We start from the raw sequence: 17,688 nt of genomic DNA on the forward strand, positions 1-17,688 counted from the left end.
AGCTTTAAAAACAAAATGGGCCGAGGCGCAGGCGAGTCCAGGCGCAGCCTCTTCAACTTCTGTGTGTCTGTGTCAGAGAACTGGCTTCACATCATATTACTGCTCTTCTTCAGCACCTCAGGGCTTGTTTCTTTTTGTTTTTAGCCACAGAACATCCAGTACACAGAGCAGTACACATGACACAACTCTTCACTTTAGTAAGATCTCATTTAATACAAATGTTTATCTGCAGATAGGACATAGTTTAGGTGTACAATAATAATGTGCTTTTTGGGAAAACCTCAAACTGAAATTCCCAATGATAAATAGAGGAGACGGTTACCTTGCAAATATAAAGTACATCACAAAATATTCATAACTTACTTTATTACATTAAATCCCCAGATTTTATTGTCTTTTTAGGGGATAGACCAGTATGACAGCAAAGAGGCCCTGAGCTGTGGACAGCACAACTACTGGCCATAAATCTTTCCTCTATGTAAAAGTGGCAAGAAGAAAGAAAGACACTGTTGAACGAATGCCATGAAATCCCAGTCAAGATTCACCACAACAAAACTCACAAATTTGTCACTTTCTGGCCTTGTGAATTAATTCTTGGTGTGATGGAAAACTTACATTGCATATAAATTGCACTACAAATTCATGCCATGCCTCTCAGATTTACATTTTTAAAGCATTTGGAGAATCTCTTCACGGTTACATGCTACTTTTTGGTGTTCTGTCACCCAACACTCAGAAACTACTGCAGTTTATTATTGTGACGTCGCTGGTTCAGTTTTTGTCAGTGAATTAATATTTTCTTTCTTTCTACACTAGATTGGAACACCTTTTCCTTTCCTAGAGCATGAGTGGACATCAATGGATTAATACTCAACCTGTGCATCTGGCTGCCCATTTGACCTTTGACCCTAAGATACCTAAAAACAAGGTAATACGGCCACTTTTTTCCCCACTTCTCTCTAAAACAAATACACATTTTGATCAGGGATCTAATCTTTGAGAGCTATGGTCCTGTAACTATTAGATGCATCCCTTCTCCATCACACCTGAATGGCTCATTATCAGGCCCATGCAGAGCAGGATGGCTTCTGATGAAGGAATGTAGCTATTTGATTCAGGTGTTTTGGTCCAGAGATGCATCTAGAAGCTGAAAAATAATACATTGAAGACAGGACCTTAGTACGCTTGGTTTTGATAGTGGAACAACAATAATAATAGTAAAATTAGCAATTTTGCTCATTTTAACTTGTACACTAATTTTAACATACAGGATGGAGTAAGTCCATGTTACTCAACATGTTTGTGACTCTCCACATGCAATTGAGCACATTGCAGCTTACTTTAGCATTGATGCTAATGTGTAGCATGGCACACTTTGGCAGGCCCTATTTAAATTTCTTCAGAAATGTTCTAGTTATTATAATAATAATAATAATAATAATAATTATAATAATTATAATTATATTAATAATAATAAAAAAATAATAATTGTTGTTGTTGTTGTTATTGTTATTGTACTACTTAAAATGGAAAGACCCATCAAGATTTCAATTTTAATTAATTTATTTAAAATGATGACTTTAAAGAAAACATCACTAAAAGACATTAAACTTATGCAACGTCAGTAATCATCAAACATAAATGAAAAGGAAATAAAAATCCAATAACATATTCAGCAGTGCAGTCAAATCATTTGCAGTCAAATAATTTGCATTCAGATTTTTGACTATTTCAAAAGCTTAGTATATTTAGTAAATAATTATGAATATTTGGCTATTTAATATATTTGTTTTTGCTCATTCGGTGAAACAAGCTCCATCAGATGGTGCTAATTCTGACACTGCAGCTCTCAGCCCTGATAATATGAAGTACACAGAGATATTTACTCATAAAGAGTAGATAAAGATTCATTAGGAACCAGCTGGTGTCTGGTTACAAGTCACATTTGCAGACATATATAACAGTTAATAGTGATTCATTAAGAATTGAAGATACCTTCACATAGGAATTAAAAATGTAGAGCTTGCAGTAATCATATAAAGACCAATTTTCTGTTGAATTTAGAGAAGCTACTTGTAATATTAGTTGTGCTAGACTATTGAATTTTTTTTGTTCATTGAAAACAGCTGCAAGTTGGTGCATTAAAAAAAAACACCCTGAGGTTATAGAATTGTAGGTGCAACTGTGAGTTAGATATGAAGCATTTAAGGTGTGGTGAAGGACGGGAGGGAGGAGCAGAACGTGAAACGGCATTTAACTCTCACCCGGTGTCTCTTGTATTGCACTCTGCAACTTCTTCCCCAAAGACTCACCTTTTTGCCTCTTAGAGGAAGATTTACACTCTAATGGAGGGCTGCACCAACAGCGGGCTGTGGCTGTTCATCTTGTTACTAGGATGTAGGCGACTCTCTGCATTCAATCTGGACACGGAAAATGTCCTCCAGAGAGATGGAAACCCGGGGAGCCTGTTCGGCTTTTCTCTCGCAATGCACCAACAACTTAGACCACAGGACAAGAGAATGTAAGAACTAAAGTAGTAGAGTTTAGATGAAACTTATATGTGGAAAGGAATTCATTTCTGTATTGTTCAAGTCTAAGTCTAAGGCTTAGGGTTTTGCACCAACTGTATTTGCTCGTGTCACTTTCTTTCCAGGTTACTAATTTTTAGACTTGCAGTTGTTTTGCTCTCTTCTTCTTTCTTTTTAAGTTGTCTTCAGGTGAGATCAGAAGAAAATATTTTTCTTTTTCATGCCACATGAAGGCAGCTTGCAATTATGTTAATAGTGTGCTTGAAAAGCTAAAATAAACTGGGGGTTATAGAGAGCCCACAAGTGGGCCAGGAAGCACCAGTTAGGAGTTGTTTAGCTCTCAGTACCTTAGATAAATTTGAAAATGGCTTGCTGGAATTCTGATGACTTTACAAGTCGTCTTTTTACTGTGCTGTCAGTTAGTTGGCTCGATGGAATGGCTACATACATGAATACATGCATACATTTGTTAGAGTTATGCATCTCTGCCACTTTTGACTTGCAGGTAAAGAGTTTGAGATCAAGTTTTTTTTTTTTCTCTTAATTTGATAATGTAGTAAAGTTTTAGATTTGCACCTCTGAAGCAGAGCAGCTGTGATAGGGCAAGTAACTTCTGGAGTGACGACTTCCTTTTCTTTGTTTTGCCCAAAGGTGCTACTGCTTACTGTTGTGTGCTTATTTGCATTTGATTAACAAAAACCTGAAGGTTATTAAAGTGTTCCCAGAGTCTTTCATTGGTAATAAGGCAAACATTGAGGTATTAACCTTTGTCACTTTGGAGAGCACCAGAGGTCAGCGTGCTGCTTGATGCACGCTTAGCTCGAAGCAAAAGAAAAGGCAGGTAATTAATTTGTCCTCGGAGTTCTCGGAGGTGTTTTTGCACCAACATGTATGCTGGCATGTTTGGATGATACAGCTGGGTGTGCACAGTGAGTCACAGCACTGTTTTTCATTCTGTTCATGCCAACCTTTAGTCAGACTTGCGCATTCCAGAGACTTTTATGTCCTGAGGGGACATTAGTTCTTGTACCGACAGGAGTGGGTGGAGACCCGTGAATGTCTGCTTGTGTTTTGGTCTCACATCCACAAGACGAGGCTGTCTCCACGAGAACGTGGAAGAGAGGTCCAACTTGGAAAGGTGTTCATAGTTGGAATGAATGTACATTTTAGAGATTTAGGAGAAGTGTGTGAGAATATGAATGTCAGTGATGCTGCTGAAAAAAGTGAAAGGAATTTGGGGAAAAAAATGGGAAGAGGAGCAACTAAAAGTAAACCACAAAAACCAAACAGTCAGTGCAAAAGCGATTCAAGACTTTACTGGGAGAAACTCCTAACATTTTATACTAAAGTTAGTTCCACTTACACTAACTTGTGCAAGCGAATATAATAGGTATATCTGAGAGAGAAACTGAATGAACATCTGTCCTAATCAAGATTTATTTTGTTCCTTCTTTCTGACCAGCCATTTAAGAACATCCATTGATTTATACCGAGTCCCAGTGCTTCATTAAAGTTCATAAAGTCACTGCCATGAATTTTCATGACTCTTGGGATTTTAGTGTTTTTTTTCTCCCCAAGTCACTGTTATGTTATTTTAGTTTTAGTTAGATTTAGTTTGTAGTTAGTATTTTATTTTGACAGTCTTCTTCAGTGCCTTTGCACTTACATCATGTTCACCGTGATATATGCCTGTTGTGTTTTTGCATCATATTGTTTCAGCTCAGAAACTGCTACTTTCCAGATGCTTCAATCTATTCAATTATTCTTCATATATTTAATATATTTAATACTTCATATGTTTAATACTTCATATGTTTTGTCCAAGCTGGCGCTTGCAATAAGCTGACCCAATATGTTGACCCAACTTTAGCTGACTCAGTTAAAATAATGTTCTGACACTTTATCTTAAATATTACATCCTCCACTATCCATTAAATCCTCTCTAGTTAGTTTTCCAGAAGTGCCTTTTTAGATCTGATTAAGTCTCATTTGCTCTGTCTGTGCTTCACCTCAATTTTTTTTGTTCCTGCATTCCCAGTGTTTTGATAATTTTACCTTTTAAATGAAAGGTGACATTCTCCAGGATTCTGCCACTAAAAGCAGTGGTTCAGTTTTTAGCACTGTTGACTCTTTGTGGTGAAAAACTGAGTTATCATGTTTGGGAAGATGCCCAGGATTACATTTGTAATCAGTGTCATTACTACAGAATTGCATTAAGTCGTTACTGTTTTCTAAAGATCTGCTGTGCTTCCAGTTTTTCTTTTTCATCTCATGTGATTTTTTTAATAAACATCCAACTGCTGAATCTTTCTGCTGCAGCAGAGAGAGACTTGATTGCTGGCAAAAGGCAACTCTTCACTCTGTTTTTTTTCTTTAGTAGATGAATCAGGAAATGTTTAGTCTGATTCATTATCAGAGAATGACATTTTAAAAGGTCGCACCTCTACTCAAATCATGGCTGATGAATGGGTAAATTTAATTTGCTACACTGGCCTTGGTTGGGGGCAGAAAAAAAAAGCCCTCAGAAAACTTCCCTACATGCTAGAAATGTTATCACAGAAGAAAAAAGGCACCTTAAGATTTTGTTGATGCCATGTGAAAGAATTGCCTTGATATGGGCGTGCTTCTGTTGCAGACTGCTAGTTGGAGCGCCGCAAGAGAAAGCGCTGAATAATCAGAAATCTAAGGTGACAGGAGGACTCTACAAGTGTGAAATCAGCCCCAACCCCAGTAATTGCCAAAGAGTTATGTTTGATAATGATGGTAAGTTATATTCTGACTGGCTTTTCTGTTTTTCTGGTTTCAATCTTTTTATTTACTAAAAAAAAAAAAATCTGAGTTTTATTGTGTTGTTTATCCTTTGACTTTTGTCTGTTCTTTCACAGAAAATGTGTCAAGCGAAAAAAAAGAAAATCAATGGATGGGGGTGTCAGTCAGCAGTCAAGGGCCAGGAGGCAAAATTATAGTGAGAATGCCGTTCCAAAAAGACATTTAGATTTTTTTTCCCCCAAACATTTATGGCCAAGTTGTCTGTCAGAATCTCTCGGTCAATATGTCCTTCTCTGTCCACGGCAGACGTGCGCCCATCGGTACCAGGAGTTGAAATCTCAAACCCGTAACATCCTCGGCCGCTGCTACGTGCTAAGCCAAGACGTAACTCTTAAAAGCTCAGCAGAAGATGGAGTGATAGATGGAGGTGACTGGCATTTTTGTAAAGGTCGGAACCCGGGCCATCAGCTGTTTGGTTCCTGCCAGCAGGGCGTCTCTGTCTCATTCGACATGGAACACCGCTACTTCATCTTTGGAGCTCCAGGAGCTTACGACTGGAAAGGTAACGTGTTTAGGTTAAACTTGCCACAGGTTGCAAGACTTTGAAACAGTTTGCTTTTAGTTAGTTTTTAAAGACCAACTTAAAGCTCTTTTGTTTCTATTGTGCTTCTTATGCTCGTTTTCATTCTTTGTATAACTTTGCTTTGTGTTGTACGGAGCGTTGTGACTTTATTTCTGTAAAAAATACTTTACTTACTTTAGGCACCAGGGCAGTTGAACAGTTGGAATTCTTTTTCCCTATAACTTATGTTTTAGACTAATTAGATATTTTTGAGAATCGATTCATTATTTTTGATTGTTTCAACCATTGAAGAATATTGCACTTAAGTAATAACAGGATGTTGCCATCATATAAACAAATTTTATGTTTTGTTTTGTTGATTTAATTGGCATTCCATCCATAAGAATGTTTTGACAAAATGCTTCTGCAAAGGCTTCAGTAAAATTGAAAAACTAGGATGGAAAGAGATGTTTTTGGCTCAACATGCACCGCTCCCAGTTCCCATGGAGACGAATAAAGTCTTATTGTTACAAAAGGATTTGTAGCAGATTAATTTTTGTGATAAAGCTGCAGTATGAAACTTTTATAAATAATAAAAAAATACATTTTTTACATATTTGTTGAAACTGCCACCATGTCATAACAGCATAATATGAGACACATGAGCTGTGAAAAGATCCAAGTCCTCCCACTGCTGCTGTTGCTGTCTTGAGAAATTCACAGCTCCAAGTCAAAAACAACCAATCAGAGTGAGGAGGCGGGTCTTAGCGTTGTCAATTAACCTCATGGGCTTGATGTGCTGGTGGAGAAACATCTGTTTACTGTTTATCTGCCGTCATCGGTGGCCAGGCTAACTAGTCACCGATGTTCGTGGCGGGCTCTGCTGACAGGAAGAAGCTGAGAGCAAGAGGGAGGGATGTGAGCAGTGTGTACACAAGCTTGATTGACTATATAAGTTACCTCCTGCCTCTGATTGGTTGTTTCTGCTTATTTAGTACTGGGAGTACAGAGAAAAGGCAGAGGAGCTAAATTTTTTTCCACAGATTATTCATATCATACCATAGTGTCACGACATCGTGGCGGTTTTAACAAATATGTAAAAAAATATTTTTTTTTTGGTAAAAGATACACTGCAGTCTTAAGAGTTTAGTAGACTTTTGCAAAACATCAACTAATCTCGTCTCCTCTCTCCTTTGGTGTACTATTTTTTTTAAAAATTAAGGCTTGGTGCACATGGAGCAAAGGAACGACACTCTTTATGACTTGGGTTTATTTGACGAGGTGACATTGGAAACGGGGGGTGAGAAGGCGAAAAATCCCAGTGAGGTTCCCACTCCTGACAACAGCTACTTGGGTAAAATACTTGTGTTTTATCATTATGCCAGTTATACATTTTTTAGTAACTATGTTAACTATGTTGACTATAACTATTAACTATGTTGAACTCTGTTTTAGGTTTCTCGATGGCCGTTGGACAAGCTTTGACCAACAAGGGTCAGCTGACGGTGGTGGCAGGAGCCCCCAGAGCTTACTTCAGTGGAGCGGTGATTCTGCTAAAGAAAGGCTCTAAGGATCGCAGAGACATGCGAGAGGAGTTCACCCTTAAAGGCGAGGGCCTGGCTTCCTCCTTTGGATACGATCTGACTGTGCTGGATCTCAATGGGGATGGGTAAGACTGCAGAGTTAACCAACACATCCTTAACATCTGCTCTCACTGTCCACAATTTCACTTTACTCCTCTGAGTCTGTGATCTTCTTCTTTGTTAGCTGGGACGACATAGTTGTTGGCGCCCCTCAGTACTTTGAGAAGGAATCTGAGATTGGAGGAGCTGTCTACGTTTACATCAACAAGGCTGGAAAGTGGAAGGATGTCACACCAACAAGAATAGATGGACCCGCAGATTCTATGTTTGGCCTCGCCGTGGAGAACCTTGGTGACATCAACCAGGACGGTTACCATGGTAAGGAGGCATTATTTGTGTGTCTGTATTTGACGCCCTTTATGTTGTAAAAATGCTCAAGCATGCTGCCTCGCTGTCAGATTTTGCAGTCGGAGCTCCTTATGAGGACAACGGGGCAGGAAAGGTCCACATTTTCCACGGGTCAGCCGCAGAAGGATTCAGGAAAAAAGCCACACAGGTTTGAAAACTAGTACAATCACTTTCTAAATCTTCCAATTTGAGACTGTCCCCCAGCGTTTTTGGTGTAGATCAAACTATTTTTTATAGGACTTTTATGTAGGAATTTCCTAATTCTCATTTAAAGTTCTATATACCTAAAATGATGTCTGGATGGGCATATTTCCGGTGGATCTGTTCTTTTTTTTAATATAGATATTTGTACTCTAGTTGATACAGAGCTATCTTTCTGTCTTTTATCTGCATTGCACATTTTCAAGATGTCTTTGAAAGTTTTGTCAAATTAAATTAAAGATTTTAAACTTCTAAAAGACAAAATAATATATTTAGTATTTTGTTTCCATTGGACACCAAATGCAGATGTCTTTTTTTTGTATCCAGTACGTAACCCACGCCTTAACAAAGCTTGTGCTTTAGGTTTTGTCCGCCAAGTCTGGAGTGAGACAGTTTGGCTATTCATTAGCAGCCAACATGGACCTGGACAAGAACTCATATCCAGACCTGGCTGTTGGATCCCTCTCAGACTCTGTCTTCATCTATAAGTGAGAAATTTAAAGCTGAGGCGCCGATGCATTGCTCTGACCTAGTGCCGCTAGCAATATTTACAGAGATGCTCACTGAAATGTTTCTTCACAGAACCCGACCAGTTGTTAGCATTAAGAAGAAAATCACTATTACGCCAGAAAAAATTGACCTCACCAAGAAGAACTGTCCTCAAGGTGTCTGGTAAGAGCACCCGTCTCATCCTTCAACATCATCCTTGCAAAGACCTAATAATTACTGACACTTCTAACTTGGTTATATAAATCTAATCTGTTAAAAAGAATTATGTACTTTTTGTTAAATCTTCCAGAAGTATTGCTAGGAATATTATTTAGTATTTCTTAAGTTTTTGTCTCCTTCCCTTTTTCACATTTTTGTGTTGCCATAATTGTAGATTTGTTCAAATCTACAATTATGATTTGAACACAAGAGGATTTCTTTTTCATGGTATTTCATACTGTTTTGTGCCATTGTATTGTATTCAATATGTGCTTTTAACTTTTAGACATGTAAAAATCTGCTCAAAAATTAACTTGCCAGAGATACTGTATGTCTGATTATAGTTTACCTTTTTTGTTCCCACAGCCTGAAAGTTGAAGCATGCTTCAGTTACACCGGTGGCGCGCAGAGCTCTTCTACCCCGCTGAGTGAGCAGAACCTCATTTTCCTTTCAAATCATTTTTTGCTAAAACAGTTTTTTTTTATTGCATTTTCACAATGTAGATAACCGCAGTATATTGTAACGAAAAAGGTGTTTGCTTCCTTGTACATTTGCACTGAGTTTGTTGTTTAGTCATGCCTAAATGTTTCATTCAACATCTCTATGGGAAGGCGAGTCTTATTATGCATGCAAACCGCAACACAGATTGGCATAATCTCTCAACCTAGAGAAATTCAAGACCACAGAATGTGTTGAATAGATCACCAAGGCTTTGGGACATCAGTGAACCACAGCAGAAGCCAGCATGTACAAATGAAACAAACAGGCTGCACAGGGGCACAGTTGGTAGCACTGTTGCCTTACAGCAAGAAGGTCCAGGGTTCGAACATGACTGGCAGATTAATTAGTCTCTCTAAACTCTCCTCAGTTTTTGTCCTATTTGTCCTGTCTGTCTGACCCCTCGAGAGATAAGTGTGTAAGATAGAGAATAGATAGATGAAAAAAAAAAACAACACACAGAACAGCACTGAATCAAGTGGCAGACCTAAACAAATTATCTACAGGGGTGCATCCACAACTTATCCAGGAAGTCACAAAGGAACCATGAGCCATGATCTCATTAGTCAAGGTCCATTATTCAACAATGAGAGAAAATGACAACTATAAGAAAGTACCAAAAGCAAAACAACATCCAAAACAACTGACCAAAAGAACCACAAAGCCTGCATCATATAAAATAGGTTATATATTTTTGATGCATCACATCAAAAGTATCTTCTTGACTCCAAAGACTTTATTGAAATTATTATCTGGTCTGAATAAACATGAGATTAACTTATTGGAAAGTATATTTTATGTTACATTTTGTTACAGTATTATTTTTCTGATGTTGTAAATTAGCCCTTACTATATAGCCTGTCATTCTTATTTTGCGTGAATTTGCACATAAGTATCTTTCTCTTGTGCTGCGTCGCCTCTTGTGTTGCATTTAGCGATGAAGTACCATTTTGAAGTGGATGCTGATCGCACAAAAAACAATCTCGAGCCCAGGGGGACATTCACAGATCTGGAAAATCCGTCCACCGGGCTCATTACCATGGATGCAAAAGAGCCGCAAAAATGTGTCACTCGTTCTCTTGTCATGAAGGTATACGTCCACGCATGTCTCTCTATTGCTTATCTAAAAATGTATTGTGTGATATGACAAATATTGTGTGACATTCCCCTCTTAAAAGGACAACATTAAGGACAAGCTGCATGGGATCCCCATTGATGTTTCTGTGAACATCCAGAATGCTAAACGCAAACGTAGACAGGCCCAAAACGCTCCGCTTGCGCCTGTCCTGGATCCCAAAGACGTAGAACCATTTCGATCAAACGTACGTTTGCATTTTCTCGCTGCAGATATGAAATAACCGCGTCTTGCTTTAATAGTGCTTCTGATGTGCATCAACTTGCTTGCAGGTGGCATTTCTGAAAGATGGATGTGGCGATGATGACGTGTGCACGAGCAACCTAATGCTGAAATATCGCTACGTCTACAAAGACGGAGATAACGTTGATTCTTTAGAAATGTAAGCGGATTTACAGATTTAGCCAAAAGGGTTGTCTTTTCTACTGAAGCAAACAAAGCTACACTGATCAGCATACGAACTGTTGCTTGTAATCCAATGTGTTTAAAGGGAAAATGGAGTACCGGTGATCTCACTAAGTGGCCAAAAAAGGGTTGCCCTGGAAGTGACAGTGACCAATCCAAAGGGAGAAGATGCATTTGAGGCTTTTGTGGTTGCTAACTTCCCCAGATCTGTGACCTACGCTACATACATGCTTAAAGCTGGAGTGAGTTTCTCTTATCCGACAGTCAGTCTCCCGCAAATGTACTTTCTGGTTCTAAATGGTGAGTTATCATTGATTGCAGCAAGTCTCCTGCAACCCAAACCAAAATGGATCTAAGGTTGACTGTGAAGTTGGGAACCCTTTCAAACGTGACTCAGAGGTGAGAAAAAGTTACTCTGAGCTTCTATTCAGCACCTATTTAAGTTTAGATAATGTAGAAATCCATTCAATAAATTTGAATTTTATTGAAAAGTCTATTTCAGGAAGTTTATTACCAAGTGAAACATAAATTTTTGAAATTAATAAAGTTCTTTATTTCCTTTAATTATTATGATTTTCCACTTACATCTAATGAAAACATTATATCTAAAATTAGAATATTAAACAAGAGCAATAAAAAAAAACAAAAAACCCCCCATGTTTTAAAGTAGGTTAAAGTTTGCTTTAACCTGCTTTAAAAGGTTCTTTTAACCTGACAAACGAGTCTCATCAGAATGCATACTGTATTTTATTTAATATCCGTTTGTTTACAGACAACCTTCTACATCCTGTTCGATATCACTGACACGACCGAAATGGAAATTGAGCTCAAGTTAAAAACGTAAGTGTATGATTCTGCTTCTGTAAACCTTTGGGTAGCTTTCAGTTCACTTCTTTTAGCATAGATGTTGTGTGCATTTTTACCAGGACAAGTACGCAGCAGAATCTGATGACTGTGAAAGCAAAGGCCACTGTGGCCGTCACACTGAAGCTGTCCTTATCGGGGTAAGGCATTTTCACATTGAAGAAGCGCAGCCACGTACTAATTCAGCCAACTGACCGCAAACTGCTTTCTTTCCAGGCAAATTGAATCATCTCAGGTCTACTACAATGGAGACGCCAAAGGTGTGACGGACGTTAAGAGTGAAAGTGACATGGGCAGTGCCATCAAACACTGGTTCACTGTGAGTATAGAAATGCGTCCACCCTGTCTGATGCCACAAGCATGTACGTTTTGCTTAAAAGACAAAACAAAATAAAAAAAAAGCTAATACAAAGCTCATACAAACAGACATTTACCCATCTGGTCACGTGTAAAAAAAAACATTCAAATAAATTGAGCTTTATTTGCAGAAATAAAAAAAGAAGAATCATTCATTTGATTATTTTAAAATCCTGTGGTCCAAAAAATTTGTCTTGACAAGAAATTGTGTGCCACAATTACAAGCTGTTCATTCTAAGCATAACTTTGCCTTTTTATTAAGTGATGTCGTCCCAAATTTTAGACTTGCATATTTCCAAGGTATGAACTGATGTCCCCATTAAAACAGATCATCAACCGAGGAAAGCGACTGAAAGACATTGGACAAGTCACCCTTTACATAAAGTGGCCAAAGATGACAGACAGAAACCATCATCTGCTCTACCTGATGAAGATTAGCTCCACAAGCCCGAAGAAGATAGAGTGCTCTCCCAAAGAGGAGATCAACCATCTTGGAAAGGTGAGGAAAAAAGTGAATCAAGCAGAAGACCACTGGACGGACCAGTTAGACCAAGTTGAGAAATGATTGTAAACCAAGTCCACAGGTGTGAACTTTCAGGTCTTGACAAAGCTCTATACAATCACAGGCCATTTAATATTTAGCATATTTAACAGCTATCAGTGTTTGGGAATTTCTGAGATCCCCCAAGAAGAGACAGACAACTTAGAAAAGTGAAGTTTGGACTCCCACCTCGGCCCGAAGAGAAAGTGAAACTTACATGGTCTTCATCTGCCTTATTGTCTGTATTTAAATGTCAAAAGATTGAAGTATGATTTTGTGTTTAATACATGGATTACACCGGGTTACAAAAAAATATTTTTTGGAAGTTGTCTATGTTTTTTTCATCTGAATTAGGACTGAATTAGGAATTAGGATTATTTTGCATGGCTGAATCCTAAAATAGTATCCACTTTTCTCAATCAGGTCAGGTTTTTATTCTAATTTGATTTAGAGAAATCCGATCTTCTGACTAAATTGATGACACTTTTGTGACATTATCACAAAAATGTCACAAAAAAATTTTTTTTAGGAGAAAAAGAAATGTTGTCTAACAGAGTGTATTACTTAAAAATTGGATTTCTTTAAAATGAGTAATAAACACCGATAAGGGTAAGTACATGTAAATTGAAAATGAAATCTTCATTGTGCAAAATTCAGGGCAAGAATTTTCGTTTCTTGCAACGCTTCGTTTGCTCGGCAGCAGGGATATCTCAACAGCGATCAGCCATCATGACTGCATCCCAAACTAATATGCAGCTTAGTTCAGAAAGTTGACCTGATTGAGCACATCAAAATTACCCTGAAACTGCCAGACTTTATTTTTGGGCTGCTTGACTAGTGAACTGACTGAATACATGTTGAGGAATACAAAGAAAAATCATAATTTATGTTTTTTTTTCTTCTTCTTTAAGAAATCGGTTAACAGAGAAAGAAGAGACATTACCAAAGAATTCAATGGGACACTTTCACGCTTAATTGGAGAAAAGAAGTACAAGTCTTTGGTATTACGACACACACACTTCCTTCTCTTCAGACTTTATTAAATACTATATTTAACTTGCACTCCCCACCAGTGACGATAACGACACAATGATCTGTTTGTGTACAGTCGTGTGGCAATGGAGCAAAATGTGTGACAATGAAGTGTCTCCTGGGGGACCTGGACTACAAGGTGACCATCACTCTGGACTCTCGCCTGTGGAATAACACTTTCATAGAGGTATGAAAGACAGATTGTTGTGTTTGTTCCACTAATAGCGGGGATTTAAGATGAGCTGCAGGTTGTCTGGTCTTTAAGAATGAAGTTTGCTTGTTTTGTGTGGATTATGTGAAATTAAAACCTTTTTGTTAGTCTTATTTGACTTACAGTTGTAGATTCTTATTGTTGAGCCTATGCTAAGCCTTATTTACTGATTTTAATCATGTTCTTCGATTGCTTTTAGAACAATTAAAGTTAAGTTTGAAAAAGCATTTGTCCTGAATCTGTGCAAGAGAAAGAAAATGCCTATATTCTGTCATAAAGTCCACATGTATGTTTGATATTATTGCAACATAAACCTGACTTTCTTCCTTCTCCTTAAAAAAAGGAATTTTCAGACTTCGATTATGTGGATGTGATGGTGGAGGCGTCGCTGCATGTTAACAGCACGACAACGATAGCAATGGAGGAGGGTGCTAAGACCCAGGTGAGGAAACACAAATGGAAAATTATCTGTGTGACACTGATGAACCCAAAACAGAGTCAGGAGAATGGACGCAGAAATGTTTTAAGCAATCCAGACACTGTAAAATGACCGAAATATTAAAATATTTTGATTATTTCTTGGTCGCTGTACTACAACTGATTTTGACTTTAATTATATACGTAGCACCTTTCAAATGTAGTCATGCCCCTTTAATTTGTAGGCATTGTAACCACAAAGCATAATGTATTTTTGGGTATTTTACATTAAGACTTTATAATTAGTCGTGTAGAGTTATAAAGTGGAACAAGTTACCTAAGTTAGTAAAAAGGTCTTTTAAATAGTAATTTATCTGTGCATCCATCTATTGTGTGTGGATTTGTTCATAGAAAGAAAAATGATTTGGAGTTTTTTTCGCCTCTGCTCAGTAAAACAAAATTTTGACAAAGCAAAAAAAAAAAAAAAGTTGTAAATCATTGTAAATCTTAAACATAGAAGATTTTTTCACATATTTAGTTTCTTAAAAGCTGCACAGTTACTTAATGTTTTAAATTTTGTTGGTGCAGAAAAAAGCTTTAGTGTTTACGGGGGAAAAATGGGATACATGTCTCAAAGTTTGTCTGAAAACATTTGCTGTATAACCACATTTAATGAGTAAGTACAGCAAAGTTGCCTGTTAATAATAATAATAATAATAATAATAATAATACATTTTATTTGTCACCGCCTTTCAAAACACCCACGGACACTTTTCAACATTGAAACATTAAGAAAAAATAAAACATAAAACAACGTTAAACAATACAAATTGGATAAGACAATTGACACCCTCAGGTGAATGGAAGAGAAAAAAACAGAACCTGACAGATGCTTTTAGTTGGACTTTCTATAAAAATTAAATGAAAGAAAAATCAAGACAAAGAAAAATTGACACTCATTGTTTTACCAATTTTTTTCTTCATTTTAAGAAAATTTTTAATTTTGTTATAAAAGTCGTATCCCCACTACATCCTATGACCGTCTCCATCTGTGATCTAAAAAAACTGAAAATGTGTGGCACATTCACAAACCTTCCAATAGATGGCGGTATGCCACACTTGACAGTCCATACAACGGCATCGTTGGTCAGAGAGGCAGACAAAACGCCCACGGTGATTCTGATGTGAAGGAGCTACAGAAATTTGGAACTCAGAATCTGCTGACAGACTTGTGATCTCTGCAAATTAGCATTTAATAACAAGCTAATCAGGACTGATAGGGAAACGCGATGCAGGTAAATACAGAGAAGTCCTGGAAAATCTGTTTGCGGCTGCAAAAGGCCAAAGTCCAGATGTGTAATTGTTCTTGCTTTTTCTGTCGTGATTTCCAGGTGAGGTTGACCGTGTTTCCAGAGAGACGTTTGGCTCGGTTGGGAGGAGTGGCCTGGTGGATCATTTTGCTGTCCATCCTGTTCATCCTGATGTTGCTGGCCCTGCTGGCTTTCCTTCTTTGGAAGGTACGAATAAGAGACTTTATCACCGTCAGCAAATGGCAGACATAAAAGCCCTTTGCAATAACGTTTTTAATCGACTTGCCTCATTTCAGTGTGGAGTCTGTCGGAAAAATAAGGAGAATCCATCAGACAAAGAGAAGCTGACGTCAAACTCATGAAAAGTCAGCGGTGAGATTTCATGGTTTTTGTCTTACGTTGGCCTTTCTTGGCACAGTCGTGCCACTTTCCGTTACAACTGCATCTCGTGTCACATGACAATGTCAAAGTTAATGCAAAAAGTGAAACAGGTTCATTGCACAGTATTTTTTTCCCCTTTAAATTCAGCTATTGTGGGCTTGCAATGAAAATGCATTCAGTTTCTCAGAAAAACTGAATACAATAAATGATTCTTTTGCTCTGGTATCTCATCTAGGTGACTAATCAATAAAGTGACAAAATGGTCAATAAAGCAGACATTGGTGTTTTAAGCATTGTTGGCTGGCGTCTCGTCCTATTGGGAAATAAAATTCACACTGTAGAATGAGCTTTATTTTAGAATCCTCTCAAATCTGCAGTTATCCATATTCGTAGAGCAATTCTTTCCTTCCATTCAACATTTCAATTAATGCAATTGGATACAGCAGTCAGTCGTGACGGTCAGCATCTTTAGTTTACCCTCCTCGTGGAGGATGTCAGCCACCATCCCGTTATGCAGGATATAACATTTCCATTTTCCTGTTCTTTTGTTCTTATGTAACATTTTTATTTTCTGAGAATTGAGCTGAATTTTGAGTCTTCGTGTGTATTTATTTGAATGATTGCTAGAATCAATCAGTCAGTCAAATTTTATTTGTATAGCACATTTCAGCAGCAAGGCATTTCAAAGTGCTTTACATAATTAAAATAAAACAGGATGTGACATTGAATCAACAGTGAGAAAGAGATTTAAAAAAAAAGATAAAAACATTAAAACCCCTTTTAGGACTTTAGTTAAATTTATTTGAATGATTGCTAGAATAAACTTTGGGTTGTTGTACGAGATAGTTTTTGACAAGAAATTATATAAAAAAAGGTTTTATTAGTAACATTAATTTAAGAGAGGGAAGAGCAGCCAAAGAGACCGGCTTATTGGTTTGAATATCAACACAGATATCTTGTAGCTCGTTCCGTTTTAGTTCAACACCAAGTGACTTGGTCTGTATGAAAGTCTTGTGTTCGTTAGAATTTAAAATGTTTTCTTTTCTCCACAGGGCGCCAAAGATGGAAGGACATTATTTTTCAAATGTTACCAAACAGAGCCCTGTTTACAACACTGGATCAGATGAAAAAAAAAAAACTTTGTGGGGGAAAAAAAAAAGTGCGGATAACGTCGCATGTCAAGAATTCTTCATGTATATAGTCATATTTTTGCTGGGGGTTTTTGTACATTGAGATGAAAATACAATGTAATTTTGAAAATTAAGGCGTTTAGGATCAAATATGAAACACAGTTGTTGGGGGTCTGGGGGGCTAAGCTGTTTTTAAGTTAAATTCATGAGAAACACTGTGCTGCATCAGAGCCAAAAGCGACGGGTTCTCGTGTGGTGCAGATAGCACCTTAGTTTGGCAGCTGTAAAGAAAGGTTTTTATATTTTTAAAGGAATTTCTTCTGCTCTTGCAAAGACTATTTTCAAGTCAACAAGCATGAAGTGTAAATACTCATGACGAAACCAAAACGCAACCTTTTTTCAGCATACAGTTTGTATTACCAGATCACGCATTTGTATTCTGCACATCAGTGCAGGTGACATTTTTGCCATAGTTTTTACTTCTAGTCAGAGTTGTGTATGTGTTGCCATACAGTAAACCTTTGTCTAATACACAGCTGACAGATATGTCGAGTTCAAATGAATGTTTTTTTATGCTTTTGAATAAAATGTTCATTTTCTTGCGTTTCCCTATTCATATTTTGTTAAGTGAGAATTTCAAGCAATGC

At 37.5% G+C, this 17,688-nt stretch overlaps 1 pseudogene across 1 annotated transcript; it reads left to right on the forward strand.

Moving 5' to 3' along the window:
- The first annotated feature begins 2,180 nt into the window (after nt 1-2,180).
- On the forward strand, nt 2,181-17,640 carry LOC103479330 (integrin alpha-6-like; annotated as a pseudogene). Its single transcript, XR_014084243.1, has 26 exons — nt 2,181-2,521; nt 5,164-5,291; nt 5,414-5,493; nt 5,604-5,859; nt 7,082-7,213; nt 7,315-7,528; nt 7,627-7,820; nt 7,901-7,998; nt 8,415-8,539; nt 8,634-8,723; nt 9,126-9,187; nt 10,194-10,348; nt 10,437-10,580; nt 10,666-10,775; nt 10,884-11,040; nt 11,120-11,197; nt 11,571-11,638; nt 11,725-11,802; nt 11,879-11,981; nt 12,348-12,518; nt 13,472-13,561; nt 13,669-13,779; nt 14,147-14,245; nt 15,612-15,737; nt 15,827-15,902; nt 16,964-17,640. The product of XR_014084243.1 is annotated as an integrin alpha-6-like (transcript).
- The last annotated feature ends 48 nt before the right edge of the window (nt 17,641-17,688 follow it).

This window comes from Poecilia reticulata, chromosome 17 (genome assembly GCF_904066995.2).
Source record: "Poecilia reticulata chromosome 17, P_reticulata-male-v2, whole genome shotgun sequence".
In the NCBI taxonomy this organism is placed as follows: Eukaryota; Metazoa; Chordata; class Actinopteri; order Cyprinodontiformes; family Poeciliidae; genus Poecilia; species Poecilia reticulata.